This window comes from Microcebus murinus, chromosome 1, assembly GCF_040939455.1.
Source record: "Microcebus murinus isolate Inina chromosome 1, M.murinus_Inina_mat1.0, whole genome shotgun sequence".
Classification (NCBI taxonomy): domain Eukaryota; kingdom Metazoa; phylum Chordata; class Mammalia; order Primates; family Cheirogaleidae; genus Microcebus; species Microcebus murinus.
The window spans coordinates 74,821,949-74,837,904 of NC_134104.1; positions in this window are offsets into that span (position 1 = coordinate 74,821,949).

The following is a 15,956-nucleotide window of genomic DNA, read 5'->3' on the forward strand; positions in this document are numbered from 1 at the left end:
TTCCATTTACTCAAAGAAGTGAAGAAAGAAAAGAGGATATGACTAACATAAAGATAAATTGTGTTTACTAATTTGAGCTAATTAGCAGGCACTAAAAACAGAGTGAGTTAGATTTTTAAAAACGTCTTTGACAAGATGTATCCATTAAACAAGTTAATACATGTACAGCACTTAGAACAGTGCCTTGCATGCAGTAGGTGCTCAAAAATGTTAATTTGGGCTGTCATTTTTATTATCATCAGCAGCAGCAGCTATTCTGGTCAGCTCTAACCGCTAGCTTGGGATAGGCAGTTGGTTGCGGTGGTATTGCCCATAGATGAAAGCAGTGTCGGCTCTGGAGTTAGACAGGTGGGTGCAGAATCCCCACGCTGGCTCACAGGGTGCTCTAAGCAGCATACCTGGCCCTCACCACAGTCACAGGAGCAAATAAGCAACAGGTAACTCTGACAACCAAGAATTTTTAAAAGAAGAAGAAGAAGAAGAAGAAGAAAAAATTTGAGGAAAATCAATACCAGAAGTGAGAAGCCACAGACTTAACAAATACGAGTATTGAAAACTCAAGAAAACAAAGATAATAGAATATACAAAGGAAGAAATGTAAGATTAATAATTAACGTCTTCATAATGATTAAAAAAGGTTTCACATCCATGAAGAAGCAGTAGCGAGGACCTTTCTGCTTAGTGTGATCCCCAGACTGGCAGCATCACTATCACCTGGGAGCTTATTAGAAGCACAGAATCTCAGACTTCAGCCTAAAATGAGCAAAACGAAATCTGCCATTTAACACACAATCAACAGGTGATTTCTGTGCCCAGTCCTATTAGAGAAGCTCCAAACCAGTGGGCTTGGCATTTGAAACTTTGATTATTGAGAAGAAAAGTTACTGATGAACTGCAAAACAGAAATAGACACGGCTGGCTTGAAAATTAGTGAGTTGGAAGACCCAGTTGAGTTAGGTCTCCTTTAGTAGTACATCTGAGCTCTCATTGGCAAAACTACACATTAGAAGAAAATAAAGAAAAAAATTTTTCTGAGAGTCCTACATTTAGCATCTAAACTACCAGGCAAACAATAGAGCAAGAGAAAGGCATATTGAGTATTACAAAGATTCAGAAATGTTACCACCCTCGTGCCCTGCAGGAAAAAACCTCTATCTATATATTTGAAAATATCTTTAAAAATTGTGTAAAATAAAAAGAAAATAACACATAAGATACAAAAAACAGAGATGAATAAATGAAGTAGAAAGCATAGATTGATAAATGAATCTTGATGCATAATCTCTAAATATTTATACCTAAAATCTGACATCATCTCAAAATAAAAGGTGGCAGAGGGGAATGAGGAGAAAAACTACTAAGCTTCTTATCTTGTTTAGGGGAGGATGGAGCTATTGAATTACTCTAGTTAATAATAGCAAAATGTGTTTAAATATATATGTCACAAAGACTGCATGCTACGTGATTCTGTTTATATGAAACTCTAGAAAATACAAATTTAACCCATAGTGGCAGAGAGCATATCAATGATTAACAGGGGGTTGGAGAAAGGAGGAGGGTGGGGAGTAGGTTATTATTATATGGGAAATAATACAAGCTATTATTCTCTGATGGAAATATTCTATATCTCAACTGTGGAGGTGATTAAATGGTTATATAAATTTGTCAAAATTCATCAAAATATATACCTAAAATGATATTATATACAAATGATACTTGATACATGCAAATGATACTTGATATTATAATATATACAATTTGCACTTCAATAAAGTTGATTTGAAAAATGTATATGTCACATATACAAAGTAATTGCTGGAAGAATAAAAATTAGGTGCATCATTTTTAAAACACTAGAGGAAGAAAGAGGTAGGGAATCTTGATTAACTGAACAAAAACAAGTGGGGAGAATAATAATAATACCTGACATTTATTTCATACTCTATTTCAGGCAAGTTTTAGATATTTTACATATAATACTTTCCATATCTCTACAACAAGTTACTGAGTAAAGCATGATTATAATCATTCTCATTTAATTGATGAAAAAACTGAGGTGCAGAAAATTTGTGTAACTTAACCAGTGTCAAACCTCTAGTAAGATAGAGGTAGGCTTCCAAGCCAGGTCATGTAATGCCCTGCCATACTGCTTCTCTTCATAAATAGAAAACATAAAATAAAATGGAAGAGGCCAGTGCGGTGGTTCACACCTGTAATCCCCTAGCTCTCTGGGAGGCCGTGGCAGGTGCATCGTTTGAGCTCAGGAGTTTGTGAACAGCCTGAGCAAGAGCAAGACCCGTCTCTACTAAAATTAGAAAGAAATTAGCTGGACAACTAAAGATATACATATAAAATAGCCGGGCATGGTGGCGCATGCCTGTAGTCTCAGCTACTCAGGATGCTGAGGCATGAGGATCACTTGAGCCCAGGAGTTTGAGGTTGCTGTGAGCTAGGCTGATGCCATGGCACTCTAGCCCAGGCAACGAAGTGAGACTCTGTCTCAAAATAAAATAAAATAAATAATTGCAAAAATGTTATTTATTCAAGCAAACAAGTTTGAAATAATTTCCCTATTATAAGTCAGAATAATAAGATCTGTCAAAGAAAAATAAAGGTTAGCTATATGTTATTTACAAAAGACACACCTAAAACAAAAATATCCAGAAAAGTTGAAAAATAAAAACATCTAAAAGATATACCAGGTAAAAGTTGAAAATAGCAGTTATAATAATGTTTATATAAAAAGCATAATTCAAGGTGAAAAGTTTTTTAAAATATCAAAGACAAATAGTATAAATTGATAAAATATATAATTAATCAAGAAAATAAAGCTGACATTAACCTTCTATGTGCCAAATTAGCACAGATTCAAAATATCTAAAGAAAAAAACATGATAAAGCAAAAACACAGTGAAGGATTTTAATACATTTGCTCAATAATTGACTTCTTATGTAGACCAAAAGCAAGTGTCTGAATAATTTAACTAACAATTTATATTCTTTCCAAACACTTTGCATATCCACAAAAAATGATCTATTATCTGCCTACAAAGAAATGGCAGAAAACATTATATATAGCAAAAATTATATATAGGTCATAGTTTCTCATCTTATAGCAATAAAGTTAGAAATTAACAGCAAAGGGTAGCCATTCTCTTCAAAAAGAGACAATCCACCTGAAAATATTAATATATTCTTTTAAATATTAATTATGATCAAAATCAATGCAGAAATGAATGACAATGAGATTTTACACATCAAAATTAGTGGGAGGTACCCAATGTAGCAAAGTAATATTGAGAGGAATCTGTATGTTTTAAAATGCATTTACTATCAAACAAGAAATATTGAAAATAAAATGACTATGAATCCAATTAAAAATACTATAAAATAATAATGAAGTAAATTCAAAGACTGCAGAAAAATAAATAAATAAATAATAAATATTAATAAAATAAAAATGATAAATTTTAGGATGAGTCAATAACCCCAATAGCTGTTTCTTCGAAAAAAAGAAAACCAATAAAATAGATGAACTCCTGGAAAATCTTGTAATGAAAGAGAGAAGACAAAACCATATGAAAGACAAAACAAAAAAGTTTATTACCAATTGCTATGGTTTGAACGTTTGTCCTTTCCAAAACTCATGTTGAAACTTAATTCCCAACATGGTAGCATTGAGAGGTGGATCCGTTAAGAGGTGATTGAGTCACGAGGGCTCTAACCTCATGAATGGATTAATCCATTCATAGATTAACAGAATAATTTGGTAATGGATTAATGGGTTATCATGGGAATCAGACTGGTGGCTTTATAAGAAGAGGAAGAGAGCAAACACACATACACACATACGTGCACACATACACACACACACCAGATCCAAACATTAATGCAAACCATGTCCCATCACCACCAACCATCTTTTGTTTTCAAATACTATGAGACATGAATGGCATGTCTTCAAATGGTAAGAATAGCTCAAGCAAATAGCTCATTGACAGACCTTAAATACTTTCCAGTATTAAGTATTCTTCACCCCGCCCCACCTGTAGGACTATAATAATATACATATGCCCTACTGGATAACAGAGCCCAGAACCTGTTTGTTTGTTTGTTTGTTTGTTTGTTTTGCTTTGCTTTGCTTTGGTTTTTTGAGTCCAGTCTGTGCTACTTTATCATTTATATGAAATTGGACAAAATCATTTTCTGTGTCCTCATTTGTTAAACAACATAATCATACTTTTCTTACAGAATTGCTGTGAGGATCATGTGAGAAAAATATTTGCATCTCTACTTGGTAAAGTATGTGCATGTAGTTTCTATTGCTGTTATTTAGCATGTTTTATTAAGCAGCTACTACTTATGAGGTAAAAATGCCAAAAATATGATTGCCTTCCTACAAGGACGCACAGTCTTTGCTGAAACATTTGGGGAAGGTCAAGTGTTGTAACTATTTGTAGCAACTGTGTAGACTTAGGAGATTCCCTGTTCTCTTGGCATCAGATAATGTGATACATATTTAAATGATACAGCAGAAACACAGATTTATCAGACCAGCATCAGTGTACACCCCATCACACTGCTCTAATGGGGACGAAGGAGCAATGACAGCTATGAGAGAAATGCAGAGTAAGGGACAAAACTTAGTCAATGAATACTTCTTCCTAGGGGCTCATTAGGAATTAAAGAAGTTATATTTAGCCTAATTAAGCAAAGTTACTTTAATTAGGTTGAAAATTTTGAGTTGCAAAGGTAGAGACAACCCTTGAACTTTCTTCAGCTTCTTGGCAGGGGAAGGGAAACATGAGGAATGACAGGTGGAGAGGAATTCTCAAGTGAACGTGAGTAATGAAACAGCTAAAGAACAGCAATACATTTTAAAACGATGTCTCCTTATTTTTATGATAGAATATATCTTGAGCAGAAAACTTTCGATTTGGTAAGTCCTCTTGACAAGCTCATACTTACTGGTATTTCTATTGGCTCACCTTATAAAGCCACATTTTTTATTTATAGGTTGATAGTGTCCATTATTAGAATAACTAATTAATAATAGTCTGCACCACTAACTGAGCACCTGCTATGTTTTCAATGTATAGCATGTTTTGTTTTTAACATCCCTGGCAGGAGCTGTTACTATCTTCATCGTGCACGTGAGGAAGCTGAGGATCACAGAGGTAAAGAAACTTGCTCAAAGTCACAGAGCCACTGAATGACAAAAATAGGATTTGAAGCTGGGCCTGCCAAGCATCACAGGCAACATACAATATGCTTATAATTCCATGTCTAGAATTTGGCAATAGAAACTTAGTATAGGTACTTGGAAAATATTTTGTTTAATTAGTTGACAATAGAATAATAAACATAGGAGATTAATAATGTTAGAGCTAGGAGGGATTTTTGACATCAAATCCCAACTCCTCATTTCCCAGATAGGAAGACTTAGATCTAAAGAGGAAAGACGACTTGCCCAAGGCAATACCCAACCCCTGCTTCAGTTGTTCCTGAGAGCCCTTTGGCAGACCATGCATCAGGCCTGGGAACTAGCCAATCAGTTGCGGTGACCATGAGGCATCGACTTTGGCCCTTGCTCTCCCCTGGGTTCTGCTAGGTCGCCTCTGTTGCCACAAATCCCCAAGAGGAGCCTCACCGCAGCTGCTCCACCCATTGTTAGCAGCACAACGCCCAAGCCGAGTCCTCAAAGTTTCCAGGCCTCCGGCCCCAGGGCTTTGCTGGCTTCCATGCAGCACCACAAGAAGGGCCTCCTCCCCAGCTCAGTGTCACCCTTGGTTACCTGGGCCCCAGTGGCTATGCTTGTGCCAAGAATCTCACAAAATATTTTTTAAACAGGTCTGCCAGCTTCCACACCCAGCCATGCCCCACAGCCCCCACTAATTATAGGCACTCAAACCCAGTCAATGGAAAAATATGAGAAATGAGCCAGGACATCTTCTCCTTTTTTCTTGTCCTTTTTCCCAGACTCCGGCCCCACCCAAACCCCATCTCTCTTCCCCCAGGTACAAAACAAAATCTCCCGTGTGTGTTACTAGACACAAACACAGGTAAATATCTTCTGTGTGTGTGTGTGCGTGTGTAAGTGTGCATGTATGAACACAGCAGGGACATTACAAGCAGTCTAATATTCTGCTATACTTGGATCAATTTTCTGCCCTTTTTAAGTGTCATTCACAGTTTATGGCTGCTGCAAAACTTTCACAAAAGTTCTGACCACTGGAATTTACCTCTCTGAGCTCAAGAAATTCAAGGTAAATTGTGAAGTTTGAAACAGAATTTGTCCAACCAAATCTCAGTGAGTGGCAGGACACCTGAAAGTGCCTTTGTTGCTACAGTGTAAAATGTCGCAAATCTTGACGTGGAATCAGGAAGGGGCTCCATTAACAGACATGCATACTGGTGGAGCCCAGATGACTACCTATAACCTTAAGGAGTTAGGAGACAGAATTTACCAATTGTTGATTGGTCTTTGTCAAGATGCCTAACATTCTTCTAGGTTTTATCTTCCTGGATAAAGCACATTAAAGAAGAAAAGTCAAGGTTTACATTAAACTAAGCATCATGTTCTATGCTTTCATCTTCTCTTGGTTAACCTTCCCAAAAGCCATGTGAGTCCCGGAGAGGTTAATTAATGATCTGTCCAAAATAATGCAGCCAAGGGATGGTAAAGCCAAGCAAGAACTTGAGTATTCTCATTTCAACTAGCATGCCTTTCCAGCTCACATACTTACCTGTGGGCCATCTTTACATGCTAGGAAAACACACTCTTTTATGTTTTTACTTCAGTGGCCCCTTCTTGTCATTACTCCTCAGGTTCCTCCTCAGAGAGATACAGGGTCCACTGTTGTCCACTGAGCTGAGGCCAGGTAGATAGCTTATTATCACATGGCCTCCAACTCTTTATTAATGAGTTTAAGCCCCTCTGAAATCTCTTTTGGTTGCAAAACAGAAATCAGCTGAACCTGGATTAATCTCAGGCAAATTCCAACCTCTGGAATTTAAAGACATAAAAATAATATGGCAAAAAGAAAGTTTCATCAATGTAAAATTACAATCAAGGGAACCTACAAAAATATAACACCATTAATGCACTAGGACATGATATAAATTGTGACACATAATTTTCAGAAGGAAAGAAATAGTGTAAGAGAAGATAGCAACATTGAGAGTATGTGTTTTTGGTTATTGTTTAATAGAAAGAAATGTACCATTATGTTTTGAGGAAAGTTGAGAAAAGAGAGGTAATCTTTGCTTCTAAGTGATGCAGAACGAACCTTGTAAGGTATTTTCTTGGTCTGTATTTTTATCAACATTTGTGTATCGTTTAATACTTGTGACCATACTTTGGTTTTCTCTTCTATTTTTTTCATTTGAATACAAATTTTGCATTGCCGAGTTTGTGAACCCACCTTGCCAACTGAACCATATTTCCTGTCCCTGTATAGTGTTGACTCCCCATCCTGCCCTTACTTGTCATTTCACTTTCTTTCCTGAAATTCTAACCATCTTTCTACACCTTTAACTGCTCTGCTGATCTATCCCTTCACTGATTCCCCTTCCTCCTTTTGCCCCCGGCCTCTTTCTAGACATCACCCAGGGTTATGGGGTAACCCTCACAGCAATCCCTCTCCCCATGGATTTTTTTTCCTCATTCATTCTCACAGCCTTCTGATGACTTCCAAAACCACATCCCCACTTCCATTCTTTCAAATGAGTTCCAGCAGTATATCTTCATTGTTTTCCTCGACTTGTCTGCTCATATCTTGCCATCATCAGTCACCAGCCCATTTCAATCACACCCTTACTCTTCTAGTCATTCAGGCTAAAAAATTGGCATTATTTTTAACCCATTCTTCATCTTCACCTCCTATAATGTGAAGTTTTGCTAAACATTTAAATCCACTTATTTCTCTCTATACTTGCTGCCTGTTGGCAATTCTTGGCAATACTCTTGCCGGCCCACATGTAAATTATTACAGTGGCTTCCTTTGTGGCTTCTCTGCCTCTGGTCTCTTCTCCCTCAAATCCACCCTGTGTGCCCTTGCCAAAACTTCTTCACCCAAATGCCTTTAATGATTCTTATTTCTGGCTTTGCAGTCCTGAATCAGTCTTATTTTCAAAGCACAAGCAGTCATGATCTAACCAAGTTTACCTAGTTAATTCTAGTACTGCTCAATATGTACTTCCTAATCTGCCCAGGTGGCCTCCCCACAGTATGCCTAATACCACTTTCTTTTTTGCTTATATGAGTCCTGTTCTCCCAAATGCCTCATTCTTGCCCCTTCAAGTCTCGAAATTCAGCTTACCCTTCAAAACTTAACCCATGCCCCTCTCTCGTTAGGAGCCTATGCTGGTCAACTGCCAGTTTGCTCTCAGATCCATCTCCTCCTCCCCTGTCCTCTCTGTATCATCACTGGGGAACTAAACTCCCTTGCCCTCTAGCTTTTAGATATCTTTGGCCCCAGGGAAGCATGAAAAAAGATTCAAGAGGAAGAGAAAGACAAACCAATATTTATCTTTCCCTATTTCTGTTTTGTTTTGTTTTGTTGTGGTGCCTCTAGCAATGGCTAGTTCTGTTCCATGGCTCTAGCTACTGTGGACTGCCCCAGCTTCTGAGCTCTAGAAATGATACTTCCTCTCTTTGGTATCTCCAGTCTAGGGGTGGTCCTTGTTCTCTGGGTTGCACACCTTGTTTGGACTACCCCCTGTTTGGTTTCTTAGCTCTTCTATTACAGATATGACCAGTTCCTTATGTTAAAACTCCCTCTATTTAAAGATCTAGCATGGTTTCTGTTCTCTATCAAAACTTAAGGAAGGGTGGACTAGGTGACTTTCAATATCCTTTCTAGGTCTAACAGTCTTCGTCCATTACAATATAATGCAGCCCTGTGTTATATACTGCTTGGAATTATACAATAATTTTTTCTCATATATTCGTTCACTCAACAGATGGCTACTTAGCTACACAATGTACATGCAACCACATCATATCAAGTGTTGGAATTTGGAGAAAGAGCACAAAAGAATGTCAGGTACAGAGCAGTTACAATCTCAGACATTCAAAAGCAAGTCAAGCACCACACAAACTAGTACTTGGTTAAGAGCCCGGTAAATGCCACAGAAAACAACTCCCATTTCATATTTAAATAGTTTGGCCTCATAGATGAGGTCTTAAATATGTGCTTAGAGGACAGAGTTCATGTTTAGAAGGTCAATAAAGAGTAACTGGTTTATTTTTTTTTTCCTGCAGTAATTACATATTATACTACTGGAATATGGGGAGTGAAGAATGTCAATCAAAACCAAGAGAAATAAAAAGCTTTTTTAAGACCAAGAATCCTGTTTAAATTATTATAAGTATGTGTATTTGCATGTGTTAAAATAATATTATTTTAAATAGTTAGTGTATATTGATGATACATTAACAATGGGGAGAGATCACAAAAATGAACAGAAAATCATTCATTAGGCTTTTATTATTAAATTATGCTGAGTGCTGGTAAAAATATGTGTGTGTGTGTGTGATCACACACATATATCTACATATATATATACACATGATAGATAGATAGATAGATAGATAGATAGATAGATAGATAGATAGATAGATAGATAGATATTGTGGTCTCTGCCCTTGAGGAGCTTACAATTTAGTGGGGGAAGCAAACAAGTAAACAAATAATAATAGTTCAGCCTAATGGTGAGAACTACAGTTACCCACTGTGTACCTAACACCACACTACAGCTTTACTTAAGTTATACACACAAACCTTTTTGTGTAAATAGTATTATCACAAATCACATATTATTGTACAAAAATGAATAAAAACATAGACTCAAAAACATTGAAACTTTGTGTAAAGTGACACAGCTAGTGTGATGTGGAGCCGAGAAAGACATGCTTTCCTAACTACATAATAGAGCATAATATACCTATCACCACCACATCACTGTCCTTCGTGCAACCCCGAATTTATATGGCAGGAAAAGAGCTTATAGAACTTAGTAAGATAAAGGAGTTTTGACCGCAATCTAGCCAGGGCTAAGAGCTTTCATTGCCAATTCCAATTTTCTCCTCCTCCCCTCATTTGGTAGAAGGTGTATAGAGAAATGTAGAACGCATCTTCAGGACATTCAAACTATAGAAATACATTTTTAAGGAAAGGGGTTTTAGGAGAAACACTAAAGAGACCAACAGAGCTCTTCAAGGCACAATAATCGGTGAATGGCTCCATTACCTTCTTTTTTGGGAAGATGCATTGACTTTATTTCAGATACACTACATGAAATTTAAGCTGCCATACATTGGATTCTGTACGGTGCAAAGCTGAGAGTGCAATTTCTCAGTTCTTCATCCAAACAAAAGTATTCTGGTAAGAAAGAGATTCTTTGCATTTCAAAGCAGATTAATAAAAATCTAATTTATGCTGAGTGCTTGAAAAGTATGAGAAGTGAATATTCCCTAGCTATAAATATAATCTATGACTGAGTTCAGAGTCTAGAATATATCGATTTCTCTACAGTACTTTTTAATTAAGGTATAATTAACATACAGTAAAATATACAAATTGCTATTGTTCAGTTCAATGAATTTTGATAATTTTATACACATGTATAACCACTCAAAAAAATATTAAATATCTTCATCACACCAGAAAGTTCCTTGTGTCCATTTCCAGTAAATATTTTCCATAGAGGTAATAACTTTCTAATTTCTATCACCATAGATTAGTTTTGCCTATTCTTTGACATTAAACAGAATCAAATGGCATATATTTTTGTTGTATTGAGCTTCTTGGGGTTAATGTGTTTTGAGATCCACCCATGTTGTTATATGTAAGAATAGCTCATTACTTTTTATTGCTAAGTACTATTCCATTAAATTAATATACTGTAATTTTTTTATTATCCTGTGATGGACATTTGCATTGTTACCAGATTTTAACTTTTATTAATAAGACTTCTAAAAAAATTTTATTTAAGTCTTTTGTGGACTTATGTTTTTATATATCTTATCCAGTAAATACCTAAGGAGTAGAACTACTCAGTCATGGGGTACCTCAATCTTTAACTTTTTATTTAACAATTTAGACTTATGTTTTCATATATCTACTCCTACCAAACACCTAGGAGTAGAAACTACTCAGTCATGGAGTATATCAATGTTTAACTTCATAAAAAACTGCATAACACTTTTCCGTAGTTACATATCATTTTCTACTCATACTAGCAATGTATGAAAGTTCCAGTTGCTCAACATAGTCCCTGGCATTTAGTGCTGTCAGTCTTCTTGATTTTTGCCATTTATACTTTGTCATTGTGCTTTTAATTCTGAATAATCACTTTCTCATGTGCTTATTCGCCATTTATATATAAATTTTTTGAACTATCTGCCCATTTTTCTGCATATAATGATATGACTTCTTTTTAAATCTGATTTATTATGACAATATTTAACTATTTACTTGAGAGTTCAGGCATTCATCAATCATTCCTAGTATAAACATCAATAGATTTGCCTAGGTGGCCCATAAGTGTCATCCTGGAAATTATTAGGCATGTTTTAATTTTTAGTTACATTATCTTATCACTCCCAGTAATGATCTATGCATTTAAAAAGAGAGAAGGAGAGATCATTAAGCCCAGGGCTTAACAACAATGTCCCATATGGAAACATTAAACTACTTACTAACCATCTGCTCATGGCGATGAGCCCATACTGTTTTTATATGGAGTATTTTTTATGAAGAATAGTCTCAATGACAGATAATATACATATTTTGACAATGTGATATGCAATCAGGAATCTATAGCTTGATGAGAATGGGGCAAAATAGAGGTGCACTCACAGACCATTACAACTGAAAAGAAACTTAGAGTTCATCTAAGTCAAACCATTTAATGTTTAAGAAGAGAAATCTGGGGGCCAGAGACAGCTATTGTCCAAGCCAGGACCCTTCCACAATATCATCGTGCATTTAGAGAGGAAAAGTGCTCTCATTTACAATCTAAATTGGAAAAAAAAGTCCGAACTTATTAGATCTTTAGAAAAACGCTAAATGGACAAACAAAAGACAACAAGAAGGCTGCCTTAGAGCCACTGAAAATTTATGGAATCCAATGCCAAGAATACCTGAATGTATGTCCCAGCCCTACCACTCATTAATCATGTGGCATTGAACAAATGATTTCATCTTAATATTTTAATATCTTCACTTAAAATTTTGGATTAGAGAAAATAAGCATGCTCTTATATGTAGAAACATTAAAAAGTATATATTGAAAAGAGGAGATGAAATAAAGAACTTGCTGGCATTCAAAGCTGTAAACCAGAAGTGGCAGTTATAGAATAATGGGATGAAAATATTCCATGAAAGATAAGCGAACAAAACTAGGCTCACTTCTTGAGGCTACTGATTTGCTATGTATCAGGGTATCCCTATGCATTAAAAGGAACAGAAAATAAGTAGGCTGCCAGTTTTGTCCCTGAGGCTATAGGAAGCTATGGACCCAAGGAAGTAGGACTACAAAAAGCATAGCCTCGTTTGAAACTGAGCTAGGAAACCCACTGTCTCTAAAATCACCAAAAAGGTAAATCCTCAAAATGCCATTATAAAACTGGGTTCAGAACTGGAGACACAGTGGCTGTCTGGAAAGTACCAAGCCATTGTCAATATAATGAGAATGGTTACAAGGCTGGATACTTTCCAGACAGCCCTTGTATACACTACTTTTTGAGTATAAATAGAATCACAGATATTACTTGTATGTATATTTTACATGAGAAATAAGGAAAAATAAAACATATCTGTGCTTATTTTTCCTAAAAGAAATATTGGAAGGATAAAGCAAAAAAAATAATAATAATAATAATAATGAAATTGCTTACCTTTATAGGGTGTAAAGGGAAAGGGAGAATGTGATACTTTTATGAGCATACTTTTTTGTAATGTTTTGATGTATGGAATCATGTTAATGATCTACATATTCAAAACAAAATTAAATCAATAAGCATAAGAAAGGAAACACTAAAGCTTAAGTACAAACAGAAACAAATAAACATAAGAGTATTTCAAATAAATAACATAACTACACTAAACAGGGATGAAAAAGAACTATTAAAGTAACATTAATTCTGTACTTTATCTATATACCTTTCATCTAAAAAAGTAACTACAAAAAAGTATTTTGAAAACTTGGTTTTTCATAGTGCTACTAGTGTAATAATACTGAAGGAATTGTGTATGTGTGTTTGTATGTGTTATGGGATTGAACAAAAGAGTAAATATATGGATATCCCTGGGAACCAGGGTTCTTCTTGGAAAAAGGGAATATGAATATGGAATGCAGGGAAGGCAAGAAAGAGTCCTGTAAGGTTGGAATGCAATCCAACCAATATAAATTCATGGTTCTATAAACAAATACATATATGGGTGTGTGTGTGTGTGTGTGTGTGTGTGTGTGTATTTTCCAGGTCTGTCTACTGAAAGATCTTAAAATAATGCACCCCTGGCTGGCAAGCTCAGCACTTTGGGGGGCTGAGGCGGGAGGACCACAAAAGGCCAGGAGTTAGAGAACAGCCTAGGCAACACAGTGAGACCCCATCCCTACAAAAACCATTTTTTTAATTAGCCAGTCCTGGTGACACACGCCTATAGTCCTAGCTACTTGTGAGGCTGAGGCAGGAGCACTGCTTGAGCCCAGAAGTGCAAGGCTACAGTGAGTAGTGATTGCACTACTGCACTCCAGCCTGGGTGACAGAATGAGACTCTGTCTCAAAAAAAAAAAAAAAAAAAAAAACAATAACAAGAAAATAATGCACTTCCATAGTAAAGAACACATTTCCAGGTCTCAATTTCAAAATGCCGTTATCATTAAAGAAAATAGTTCTCCTTGCAGAAATGGCTAATTAAAGAATTGGGGCAGGAAACCTACAAGATAAGTGTAGAAGAACATTATCTTATTGTAACAGAGAGTAAGAAAGTACCTTAAAAATTTGGGGAGCATATAATAATACACAGAAACATACTTGAAGTGGCTCTCAATTCCTGGGAAAATTTGAGTATGGAAATTAATAAGAACAGTTGTAGAATATAACCGATTAAATATAATAAGAATCCATGAGCCCCTATTCATAAAATATAAGTAGATAGACAAATAGTAGATAGATAGGTCGGCAAGAAACAACCAATGGATCTAGAGTAGAGGAAGGTAGTTTTATAAGGAACAAGAAACTTATAAAGTCTAAGAGCATATCACTATACAATACTTACAAATTTAAAAAGGAAAAAAATGAAGACACTGAATGAACACTTACAACCAAGTGATCAAATTAACATTGTCAGTGAAGGGCAAACAAACATCATGTGCCTCTGGATGTGATGCCCCAGCAAGGACACAACATCACTTGTGGAGTACAGAAGCCTTAGAGGAATAATCTGCATTTTATCATGAAGAAACATCAGAAAAACCTACATTGTAGAACAGTCTTTAAAATACCTTACCTTTATTTTTCAAAATGATCAATGACATGAAAAACAAAGAACAGCTGAATATCTGCTCCTAATTAAAGGAAAGTAAAGCAATATGACACCTAAATGCAATTCGTGACTCTAGATTGGACCCTGAACTAGAGTAGGGGAGATAACAGTTATAGAGGACAGTGTAGGGCAACTGACAGTTCTGGGATATAATCTGTAGATAAAGTATTATAATTAATGCTAAATTTCTTCAAGACATTGATTAAAGGAGGGAAATCTTCAAGTGATGGGCCCATTGATTATTCCTCCTCCTCCATATATTTTATAGTCAAGTTCAGTGAAAATATTAAATGTTCCCCTTTTTTTCCCCCTGTATCACTATCCAGTCTGCCTGACAGGCCCAGCATGGCCAACATTTCACATTCCCTGATCACTACTTCTCAACTAATTGAGACTTGGTTGCATTCTCCATACATATGCCAAGAAGTAGAGAGAAGACACCAGGCTGTAACAGTATGCAGCCTACGGGACCCAGTTCCATAGAGACTCCTTCATAGAGATCGAAGCCTTGATTGTACTTGTGAGAACCAAAGCTGCATTGAATTGAACATGCAAGCTAATTAGCAGATTTTGAACCTTAGAAACCTTCATTATATTATAATCCCACATCATCTTTTGAAGATCAAAAAAAAAATGTAACTCTGTTCATTAATTTATTGCAATAAGTGCATCATCTCTGTCTCCGAATACCCTCAGGCTAATGATATGCCCGAAGATGTCAGGCAGAGGATGACTCATAATAGTATCTTTGCTAAAGAAATTCCTCTGTATGCACACACATATGCCTCTGTGAATGACTTTTTATGTACCTGTGTGCTTGCCTCTTTCAGTTCATGTGCACGCTCACAGATGCATGCTGGGGATTGTATGTAGAGGTTTGTGCCTTCGTGCATGTATGCGGACATCCCTAAGTCTCTATGTGGATAAATGCCTCTGCATTGTTTTACTTCTGTGTGTCCATATATCTAACTCATACACTGCTAAGTTTAAAATGAATGAACAATGTGTTTTTAAGAATCTCTTCAATTGCAAGTGACATTAAATGGAACTAAAAGTTATTTCAGAAAAGAGGAAATTCATTGGCTCATTTAACAGAAATGTCCAGGGTTAGCTTTAAATTCCCATCTGAAAAAGTGGGAAATTGGAACAACCACAAATGGTGGTGGCTGGTCCTCAGGACATGTCACCACTGCTGAGCAAGAACATTCAGGATTCCCTGACCTGGTAACCAGAGTCTGCTTTGGGTATCTGATCTGGGGGCTTCTCCCGAATTCTCCCTAAAGCACTACCTTTTTTGGCTTTTAGTCTCTTTGCTTTCAAGCAATTCCTGGGGCAAAAAACAGGGCCAGAAGTCTTGTCAAGTCACCATATTTGAATCTAGAAACTGATCTGGACCCAGCA